Source organism: Chelon labrosus (assembly GCF_963514085.1).
Source record: "Chelon labrosus genome assembly, chromosome: 5".
Taxonomy (NCBI): domain Eukaryota; kingdom Metazoa; phylum Chordata; class Actinopteri; order Mugiliformes; family Mugilidae; genus Chelon; species Chelon labrosus.
Window position 1 is genome coordinate 4,468,777 of NC_140341.1, and position 11,510 is coordinate 4,480,286.

Here is an 11,510-nt window from a genome sequence, read left to right on the forward strand (position 1 = left end):
TATCACTGATTTATCTTCTTATACCGTCCCTCCCCTCCTCTGTTTTATTCTCGGTAGAATTGTGAGTAGCTTTCTTTAATGTTTCTGGCCTGGAGCTGCAAATTTCTGATTTACGGAGCTGCATGTTTCTTTTCTGTGGTCATGTCCCGACCAACCTACCAAGTGTTCATAGCTTACAGTTAACAGTTCTTAACTTAATGTGCATCATTTTCTAACCCAATCAAACAAATACAACTGAAACATTATACTTGTGCATTTGTTTATTCAGGAAAATGAGCCAATGTTACATATCTTTTTGTTGCAAAGCAGTGTAATAAGACTCATGTGTACTCCTACAACCGGTCTACTCAGAGAATACGCTGTTGGGGTTTAAGCCTTCAAAAGCATTTAAACCTAAGTGCTGATGTGCGTAGGACGCTGAACAAGGTAGAACTTTCTGTGCTTGTCTGGCCACTGAGACGCATCAAGCAGGAAATGCATTTTAGACTTATCACAGCCACTGTGGACTCCGTTGCCGCAACATTAGTTACAATTCTAGGGAGATGACGTCAAGTTACGGTGGTTAAGGCCTGGAGCTGTGTTGGGCCTGTGCTTGCAAAGTGATGTGGGACTATAAATTATGTTTAAGCCTCTACTTAAAGAGGAACTACTGTTTTTTACAACCTGGACCTTATTTCTGGCATGAAATACGATAGTTTACTCACCTATATAACTTTGGTGTCATTTGGTGTCATTTGGACGATATTTAGATCTGTGTATTTCCATATAGTGGGAGTGACTGGGGCACCGAAACGCAGCCTCTAAATTACGCATTATCTGCCACAGCACTCGTTCAGTTCACCAATATTTTGTTATGATACGCTAGTGCTATTCCCTGTTGAGTCAGGAATTACCTGTTATCATCATCCGGGGTCTGTAGATTGACCTACTGACCTCTGACATGGATGATGTCATCTCTGAGCGCCGCTTGTTTACCTGTAATTTGCTACTGCTAGTTTTTTGCAACATGGCTGAATATTTTTCCGATTCTGAGGTTGTGGACGATGATTTTGTTTATGATGGACGTCCTTACCGTTTTAAACAGTAAGGACGAGGGTATACGGATGAGGAGCTTGTTGAAAGGAGTATGCGGAGGCAGAGAGAGGAAGAGCTGGCCAAATAACAACAAACCGCTGCACGTCCACGAATAGATAACAGGTAACTCCGGACTCAACGGGGAATAGCACTAGCTTATCATAACAAAATATTGGTGAAATGAACGAGGTTCACGGCAGGTTCAGGCTGCATTTCGGTGCCCCAGTCACTCTCATTATATGGATATACGCGGATCTAAATGTCATCCAAATGACTCCAAATGACACCAAAGTTATATGGGTGAGTAAACGATCGTATTTTATGGCAGAAATAAGGTCCAGGTTGTTAAAAAACAGTAGTTCCCCTTTAAGGGTTCTACTGGGGCTATATGGTACTATGAGGTATTCCAGATAGAATGGAACTTAGTTATAAAGGGCCTTGTATGTATGGGGGATTTTTCTGGAAGCCAGTGAGGAGGAGCTAATATTGGAAGAATGTGATGCTAATTCTCATCACTGCAGCATTTTGGATCAGTTGGAGGATTTTTAGAAAGCTATGTGGACAACGTGATAATTATGAATTATAGTAACCTAGCCTAAGAGTAAGAAATGCTTGAACTATCAACATTACTTTGAGACAGGATATTCTTAATTTTGACAATGTTGCATAGGTTAAAGAAGGTTCCCTACTGATGCACCGATAATGGCAGTGGCCAGGAAATAACAAAGAACACATACGGCATCCCCAAATTTCCAGCAGTCTGTTTTTCTAAAGATTTCTACCGGCATCAACACCAGGCCCACGAGAAAGTCTGACACAGCCAGAGAGAGGAGGAGGATGTTAGTGGGTGTATGGAGCTGCCTGGAAGGAGACAGAAAAACATCAATTACACATTAATCATGTCAAAATGTCTTCAGTTAAAATGGTCACTTCAGCTTAGTATACTGAAACTGCCAAGGTAGTTTGTTAGCAGATAAACTGTGTCAAATCATTGTTCAGTTATTATGCATTAAGTCATTCAGTCATCCATTCATCCAATCATAAATTCATGACAATTTGATCTCACAGAAATCATTACAAAACAGTCGTAATAGTTGTTGAGAGTGTAAGATAGGTAGTCATTGGTGCGGGATCAGAGAGATAGCACAAAGGTCTGGAAGAGACAGGTTTTGGTTGAAAGACATGTCAAGATAGCTGAATTATGAACTGTTATTCAGACTTCAGTCAGGCCCCACTCCTGTGGTACCATTTCCCAGTATGTGATCAGGAGGCAGACGGTCTCTACTAGTGATGTGAAATCTAGCTCTTTTCAAAGACTCGGCTCTTTTGGCTTGGGTCTGTTGAAAGAGTCGCCTCTTATGGATCCCAAACAGCTCCCAAATGGCTTTACATTTAGTTTTACTTATAGTCTTCAACCACAGCAAACAAATCAAATAAAAACAGGCCAAAGTCTTAACATTGGATGTCCAGTTTTCGCTAATTCCCACCCTGCCTGCATGGATTCTCAGGAGGCTGAAGCTTCGACTCTTCTCGTTCACTAGAAAGAATCGGTTCTCAGAGCTCGCTCATTCGCGAATGACACAACACTACTTTTAAAGGAAGGCTTTAAACTTTGTTTTTTCATAAGGTTACTATTTACGGCTGGCACAGGCAAACCCTGGACCATCCTATATTTAACCTGCTGTAGGCCTATCTCTCTGGTGGACACATTATGCCCTGAAGGCCTATCCTCTTCTTCATCTTTCTCACTCACCTTGCATTCATGTGCTACAACTATGGCCTGGAGCTGCATGTTTCTGATTTACGGAGCTGCATGTTTCTTTTCTGTGGCCATGTCCCAACCAACCTGCCAAAAACTTTCTCCAATGTCACCAGATTTATTTCCATCCAGTGTTGCATTCATTTTCCACCAAGATCTTGTATTGATGATGGGAGAGTCTGACCTCTGCTCAAAGCCTTCTCCATCACATCCCAAAGATTCTCAATGGGGTTAAGGTCTGGACTCTGTGGTGGCCAATCCATGTGTGAAAATGATGTCTCATGCTCCCTGAACCACTCTTTCACAATCTGAGCCCCATGAATCCTGACATATTCAGGTAATCAGCTGACCTCATTCTTTGGACACATAATGTTGCTGAACCTAGACCTGAGCAACTGCAGAAACCCCAGATCATAGCACTGCCCCCACAGGCTTGTACAGTAGACACTAGGCATGATGGGTGCATCACTTCATCTGCCTCTCTTCTTACCCTGATGCCCCCATCACTCTGGAACAGGGTAAATCTGGACTCATCAGACCACATGACCTTCTTCCATTGCTCCAGAGTCCAATCTTTATGCTCCCTAGCAAATTGAAGCCTTTATTTCCAGTTAGCCTCACTGATTAGTGGTTTTCTTAAGGCTACACAGCTGTTCAGTACCAATCCCTTGAGTTCCCTTCACATTGTACGTGTGGAAATGTTCTTAATTTAATTATTAAACATAGCCCTGAGTTCAACTGTTGTTTTTCTTTGATTTGATTTCACCAAACCGATCACGGTCAATCAGGATGTTTTTTGCGACAACATTTCTTACTCAAAGACGATGGTTCCCCACCATCCTTCCAGTTTTTAATAATGCGTTGGACAGTTCTTAACCCAGTTTTAGTAGTTTCTGCAATCTCCTTAGATGTTTTCTCTGCTTGATGCATGCCAATGATTTGACCCTTCTCAAACAGACTAACATCTTTTCCTCGACCACAGGATGTGTCTTCAGACATGGTCAATTCTTAATATGCATCATTTTCTAACCCAATCAAACAAATGAAACTGAAACATTATATATGCAGATTTATTTATTCAGGAAAATGAGCCATTATTGCATATCTGTGTGTTGCAACGCAAGTCCACCTCTGGGGTTTCAAGTTAATATCAAGGCCAAATTTAAAACACATATTTCAAATTAGTGTAAAAAGACTCATGTGTCGCTAAATGCTAAAAAGGTACAATTCTGGAGAGATGCACGTCAGATTACAGCCGTTAAGGCCTGGAGCTGTGTCATGCCTACACTTGCAAAGTGATGTGGGACTATAAATTATGTTTAAGTCTCTACTTAAGTGTTCTACAGGGGCAATATGGTACTATGAGGTATTCCAGATAAGATAGAACTTGGTTATAAAGAGCCTTGTATGTATGGAAGACTTTTTTCTGGAAGCCAGTGAGGAGGAGCTAATATTGGAAGAATATGATGCTAATTCTCATCACTGCAGCATTTTGGATCAGTTGGAGGATTTTTAGAAAGCTATGTGGACAATGTGATAATTATGAATTATAGTAACCTAGTGTAGTGGGAAAGCTGCTGTTGTTGTTGTTGTTTGTGGGTGTGGCCTCAGGCCTGACTCCTCCTAGACCGCTCCCTCAAGTAAGACCAGGTTATATTGGTCACCTGTGGCCCGTGATCACTCTCTCTGCTTCTGTCCTGTTGTCTGTGGTGGCCCAGTGTTTGGTGTTTTGCAGGTAGGTGTCTTGGCCTTGTATGTACCTAATAAGTATTTCTTACTGCAGGATTGACTAACTGGCTCCCTTATTTTAGTATGGTCTGACGTTGCTGTGTGCAAATGTGAAAAGGGTGGTTCCTTTCGGTTAGCAGTTAATCATGAACCGCCAGATTAACCAATTTGAGTTCTTTTTTACGATGGTGAGCAGTACTCAATAACCCACACACAAATTACAGAAAAGCCTTTTTTTGAATAAAACCCAAAAAAGAAATAAATAGTTTAAGATTGTGTCGGTCTTTTAAATGAGAGAGGATCCCCTCATTAAAGGAGAAACTAAGAACTATATTAAAAGAATACTTAAAACAATCCAAGATCCCCGTGTCCAGTTCTTGCCCTTGTCCTACTCGCGCCGGTTAGCCAAACTGGTTAGCCGCCAAACTGGTTAGCCGGGACGTTAGTTAGCCGCCACCCCGGTCAGCCGCCACACTGGTTAGCCGGGACGCTAATTAGCCGCCACGCTGTCGTCCTCCACCCGGTACTGCCGAAGCTCTCGCCGCCCCCGTGCTGCGCTCGTCTCTCCCGACCTCTGCCTCCGCCGAACTGCCCCCAGCGGCGCTGCAAGCCTAAAACGGAAGAGACAGCCAGCAGTCTGCTCTATGGCCACGATGGTTGCTCCTCTTATCCCCGCCGACAGTTAACAGTGTATTGGTTCTGGACTCACAGCTTTTGGGCAGAAGCTCCTGCTTCTGCCGCTTTGCGTCTTCAGGCCTCACCAACACTGTCCTTGCTGTCTCTGATCGCCTCAGAGTCGTTGGCCACCGCTCCTTTCCCCACGAGTCGGCGTCTGCTCAGGGAGGAAGCACACCCACAACCAACTACCTGGCCTACCTATCAATCCCTCTGCGGCCCAGTTGTAACGGCTGATTGGCTGGTGTGGCTGTCTGTCAGGAGTTGCATTCACTGCTTAAAATCATATCCGTGCCCGTGACAACTCAAATCCAAAAAACTCTAATAATAATAACCACAACATGCATAACTAAAAAGAATCCAAAACACACATGCAGTTAAATAAATAAACATGCAATTAAATCAAATACACAAAACACGGCACATAACGAAAACAAAATATAACAAGCAGTTCGATATTCAGCATGACACAAGCCCCATTGTTGTCCCCTGCAAGCTGATGTTAGTGCCCTATACAAGGTGGTGAGTAGGGTTATGGCCCCTATATGATCGTTTGCAGCACAATGATCCAGGCTAACTAGTTCTTTGCTTTTTGTAGGTTCACTTCATTTACCTGCTGCTGTTTTGCCCTTAGTGATGAGCCCCTTCATCGTGCCCTCTTTTACTATTTAGTGCTCATTTTATCCCTGCTTTGCCCTTTGCTTGGTTTTGTTTAGCCCTGTTGGGCTTCATGACTTCGTTTGGTTGAGTTATTATTTTGATTATACTGTTAAAACCAACTGGGTTCATTCGTTCATTCATTCAATTGTTTGTAATTGTTTTGCTATTCTTTTTCAGTGTAGTGGAGTGCCACATTGTAGTGAGGCTAGGCACCCCTGGTGAGGTTCCTACACTTAAGCATGTGAGTAGAAGCACCGGGACACGATTGTAGACTGCACCGTATTTGCTGTGAGGATTGCTGTGTTGCTGTGTTTCACGAGGTGAGTAGTGGTAGCACCCCTAGGCACTCCTCAGTGTAGCCTGCCTCACTCTATAGGTGGCCTCCACTCACTTTTCTTTGGTTTCGGTAGTTTATGTTGAATTGGTAATTTTAAACATTCTTAACATATTTTCACCTAGTTTTAGATTTGAATGTTAGGGCCCTTTTTTAGTGATTATAATAAAGAGATTTCAGTTCCCTTAATGTCTTGTTGATTTATTTTCTCCTCAGCAGTTCCAGTCTCTGTTTATTTTATTATTAATGTTTATAAAATTTGTTTTGCTTTTCAAAAATACATCTCTGTCTGTCTCAGAAACGAATCTGTGTGCTTTTCAATCATTACAGTTTTGAAGTAGTATTTCCTGGGGTGCAATTCCCTAGGTGGCGTTGTCGGTTATTTCCTCTACTTATAATAATTCATTCACCCTTGCCACACTAGCCTAGGAGTAAGAAATGGTTGAACTATCAACATTACTTTGAGACAGGATATTCCTTATTTTGCCAGTGATGCATAGGTTAAAGAAGGCAGACCTGGGGCCTCATGTACGAACGTTGAGTAAGTACAAAAACGTTACGTAAGTATTCATTTACGTAAAAGTTCAGATGTATCAACAGTGAAAGGTCCGTAACTTACGTACATTCCTACGGCAACAATTTGGCTGGCGTAAGTAGGATTCTACAGATGTCGATCCTTTGGCGACACTTAGAGGTGATGCCGGGAAACTGTCATCAATGTGAAAACTATTACTCCGACCGATCGGGACTGTGCCGGTCGACCCTGAGCAGAGCCATGCCAGCCGTGTGGGACGGAGTTATCCTCATGTCAGCCAGGTATATCAGATACCCACAATGTATCTGAACAGGTCAACATTAAAGAGCAATCTGCAGCCAGAGACGGTTTTCTGAATGTAATCAGAGCTATCAACTGCACACACATTGATATAAAAGCGCCATCGCGAATTTGTAAATGTCAACAGGAAGATCATACGTGATGCGCAAATGTAAACATTGTGGCAGCGTGTCAAAGAGGACATTTTACGCATCTCCACTCCAGTCAGTGGCGTCTCTTCTCTTTCTGTGAAGTTCTTCTTTTTTCCCGTCTTACTCATTCTTATGTTTTCGTTTTCTGATCGCGCAGAGAGGGGAATCTCAGGTGCAGGGTCAATTTAAATATGATTTCCATATTTAAAATGGGCGTGGACAGAGAGTTGCATATTTAAAAAGGGCGTGGACAGGGAGGGGTCCGGTACGCTCGATCGGGATGTACAAAGGAAATGTGCTTATAAATGCCTGTAGATCTGAGCTTATGTCACGATTTAAAGGTGACAGAGAATGAAAAAACGTTTTTACCTTGTCTTAGCTGAATAACGGTAGTCTGCCCGCATTCACGAACATACGAAAAGTGCTAGACATTCTGAACATCTCCGTTTCATAGAAATTCCTCCTTTAGAAATGTCAGCCAGAAAATGGCCCAATCTGAACAACGGATACATATTACGTAAAATGCATCTCACTGCCCCCCCACTCTCATTCAATTCCCTCCCCTTCAAAATAATTTGCATACATCCGCCCTCTCGCCTCCAACGGGAAGTACATTGCAGCAGTGCTTGCGGAGTTCAAGGCGAAATGGCGAGTCGCGTTCCGAGGTGTGCTCTTCCAGGCTGTGCAAGCGGTGTGCAAACTTTCCATTACATTCCCACCGAAAGAAATGCACGAGATGCGTGGCTGCTGTTCATTTATAATCGGATTCCAACTACATTCAACCACAGACTGCTACTTCGTTTGTGAACGGCAGTCTATGGCGAAAGATAAATTATTTTCTGGTCCCGATCGACTTGTGCCTTGGATTATACATATGTTGTTTTTCAGAATAAAAAATGATTTTACATGTCAAGAATGTCACAGTTTGTCGCAAGATAGTTAAGTAAAACGCTATGGAAAATACATAATTAAACGAACTACAAGTCCCGCATGCTGGCGCGTACAGAACCGACCAAAACTCCCTTCGGTAAGTAGAGGGGCGGGACTTCGGCTCTCTATAGCGAAGTTTACATTCTTTTGAGTGGCAGCAAATGCAGCCAATCAGCGTCAAGTGCTTGCATTTCATAATGAGGTTGCCAGTTAAGCCCGAAGGGGCGCCAAATAGGTGCAAAACCACGCGTTTAAAATCCCCCACCCTAATATAGCTTTCTGAGAGAGGTTTTTAGGAAGCTTCTAAGGCATTACAGACCCAACCAAAATTTTGTTGTCTGCATGTCACATCACAGATCAAGGATAAATACCCCGTTCAATCATTCTATGTCACCTTTAAGTGGAAATCTACGCAACTGTTCGTACATGAGGCCCCTGGTCCCTTGTGTTATGTGTTCAACAAGAAATCCCGATAGTACTGGGTGTCAACATGATACAGTTCAGAAGAAATGTATGACTAGTGTGTTGCTGAATATTTTAGAATCATTTTAATTTAATTTTAGTTTAGAAGTAGAAAGTCATAAGCAATCCCGTCACATCTTTAAGACATGGTTAGAGGTGGACTGACATGCCTGATTCATTTGGATTTGGCATCAGTCTGGTCAAATGTGTGCAGTCCTCGTCACAGCTTAGGCGTGAAGACAGCCCACAGGGCCAAGTAGGGAAATATCCATACATATACAGTAAATACTCTATACAGTATATATTTATATACACTCAATAGTTTATTAGGTTTATTAGGTACAATAGTGAAATTAATGCATTCTAATATACATTTCCATCACTATATCACACTCTATGACTGTTGTAATGTTCAGTTTATGTTGAAACAGCTTAAGAAAGGTGGTAAATTGAACTGGATGGTCATTCTGGAGAATGTATTCTGTGGCACCGTTAAACTGGATTGAATTAAACACAAAAGTGTTTATGTGTCAGTACAGTTCAATCTACACTTCTCTCAGTTATATGAAACAAATGCTGAATGCAAAAACCTGTTGCATAAGAATGCACTGGACTTCACTTGTGTTTCTAATTAGCTGGTATACAAACACTATTTTAGTCTCTTGTCTTGAGTTCAAATTAAAATGCCATGTCACAGTCTCTCTACAGTGTGTTGGCCTCACGGGAGCCAGGCTGCAGTATCTGCAGAGTGACAATGTGTTTAATGGCGTTTCTAAACTAGGGGTAAAAAAGTGCATAGATCACAGGGTTCAAACAAAAGTTGAAATAAGACAGTAAGATTACAAAATATTCAGATGTAGTACTGAGCACAGCATCAGACACAACATAACAGTAATAAGGGCAGTAACATATCAGATATACAACTACAAGAACACCAAGAGTCCTGGCTGCTTTCAACTCAGATTTCTTTCTTCTTAGAGCCAACGACGCCTGGACTGTGACAGCTGTGACATGAGAGCGCATGGCACGAGCCTGAGACACAGCCACCACAAATACCATCATATATAGGATTATGATGACCGTAACTGGAGCAGTGAAGGCTACAACAAAATCAACAGTTCCTGTAACATAGTCAATGAAAAGAACACATTCTCCGTAGCAGGTTTAATTCTCTCTGGCTGAGTCAGGGCATCATTCACATAAAAACTGCCGTACAAAGCACAACAGAGCCAACACAGACAGACACTGAGTCTGACTCTTGACACAGTGACTCTGGTGGGGTAATGCAGAGGATAACAAATAGCTACATAACGGTCAGCTGATATGAGTACCAAGTTCCCTGTTGAGACACAGATGGTGATCGAAGCCAGGGAAAAGTAAAGAATACATACGGCATCCCCAAATTTCCAGCAGGCTGTTTTTCTAATGATTTCTACCGGCATCAACAGCATACCCACGAGAAAGTCTGACACAGCCAGAGAGAGGAGGAGGATGTTAGTGGGTGTATGGAGCTGCCTGGAAGGAGACAGAAAAACATCAATCACACATCAATCAAGTCAAAATGTTCACTCTAGTTTAAGAAATTGAAACTGCCATGGTTCTAACACACCACCAACAGTCTACTTAACAGTTAATTAAGTCAGTCATCCATTCATCCAATCATAAATTCATGACAATTTGATCTGACAGAAATTATTACAAAACCGTAATATTTATTGAGGAGTGAATCTCTACCTGAAGTGGGAGACTGAGATGATGACCAGCAGGTTGAGAGCCACAGTGATCACAGAGATGGACGATAGCAGAATGTTCAGGAGCCCAACTTCAAACCAGTGAAGTGTCGGCTTCCTGCAGGATGTGTTGAGGAGATGTGGAAAACAGAGCTCCACTTCATCCTGGATCTCCATCATCAGACAGCTGCAGTACCAGCAGCTCTCCGACCAGAACTCTCTGTCGTATCACTGATTTATCTTGTTATTCAGTCCCTCCCCTCGTCTGTTTTATTCTCAGCAGAATTACGACTACCTTTCTTTAATGTTTCTGTCCATTGTTTTTTTTAACTTACCTCCGATCCACTTTCCACCCCTAATTCGTTATTACAATTCTGGGACAGATGCACATCAGGCTACGGTGGTCAAGGCCTTGAGTTGTGTCGTGCTGCACTTTCAAAGTGATGTGGGATTATAAATTATGTTTATGTCTCTACTTTAATGTTCTACTGGGGCAATATGGTACTCTGAGGTATTCCACATAATCTGGAACTTGGTTATAAAGGGCCTTGTATGTATGGAGGAATTTAGTGGAAGGCAGTGTGGAGGGGTTAATATTGGAAGAATATGATGCTAATTCTCATCACTGCATCATTTTGGATCAGTTGGAGGATTTTTAGAAAGCTATGTGGATATTCCTAATTTTGACAATGTTGCACAGGTTAAAGAAGGCAGGCCTGGTCCCTTGTTTTAAATGTTCAACAAGAAATCTTTGTAGTATTGGGTGTCAAGGTGACACAATTTAGAATAAATGTATGACTATTGTGTATCTGAAGATCTAAGAACCATATTACAATCATCATTTTAGTGTAGAAGTAAAAAGTCACAAGCCATCCGGGCCTCCATGTCTTTAGGACGTGGTTAGAGGTGGACTAACATGTGTGATTCATTTGGATTTATCTTGTGGGACATCCAGATACAGACAGACAAACTAGTCGTGGCTAAGCAGAACAGAATTAGTACTGTTGGACAAACAGCAGAAAAAGAAGAAGCTCCAGGTGATACCGTGAGTAACATCCAAGATCTCTGGTCAGGGGCGTCACAGTTGCGGTTAGCACTGATGCCTCACAGCAAGAAGGTTTCGGGTTCGAATCCAGGCTGACTGGGGCCTTTCTTTGTGAAGTTTCTTGGGTTCTCTCCAGATACTCCAGCT

The 11,510-nt window shown here is 42.3% G+C and overlaps 1 pseudogene across 1 annotated transcript; it reads right to left on the reverse strand.

Annotated features, from left to right (window-relative positions):
* Positions 1-9,290: 9,290 nt before the first annotated feature.
* Positions 9,291-10,546, reverse strand: LOC311488754 (trace amine-associated receptor 13c-like; annotated as a pseudogene). Its single transcript has 2 exons — positions 10,323-10,546; positions 9,291-10,103 (listed from the first exon to the last, which is right to left on the reverse strand). The product of its transcript is annotated as a trace amine-associated receptor 13c-like (transcript).
* Positions 10,547-11,510: the final 964 nt, after the last annotated feature.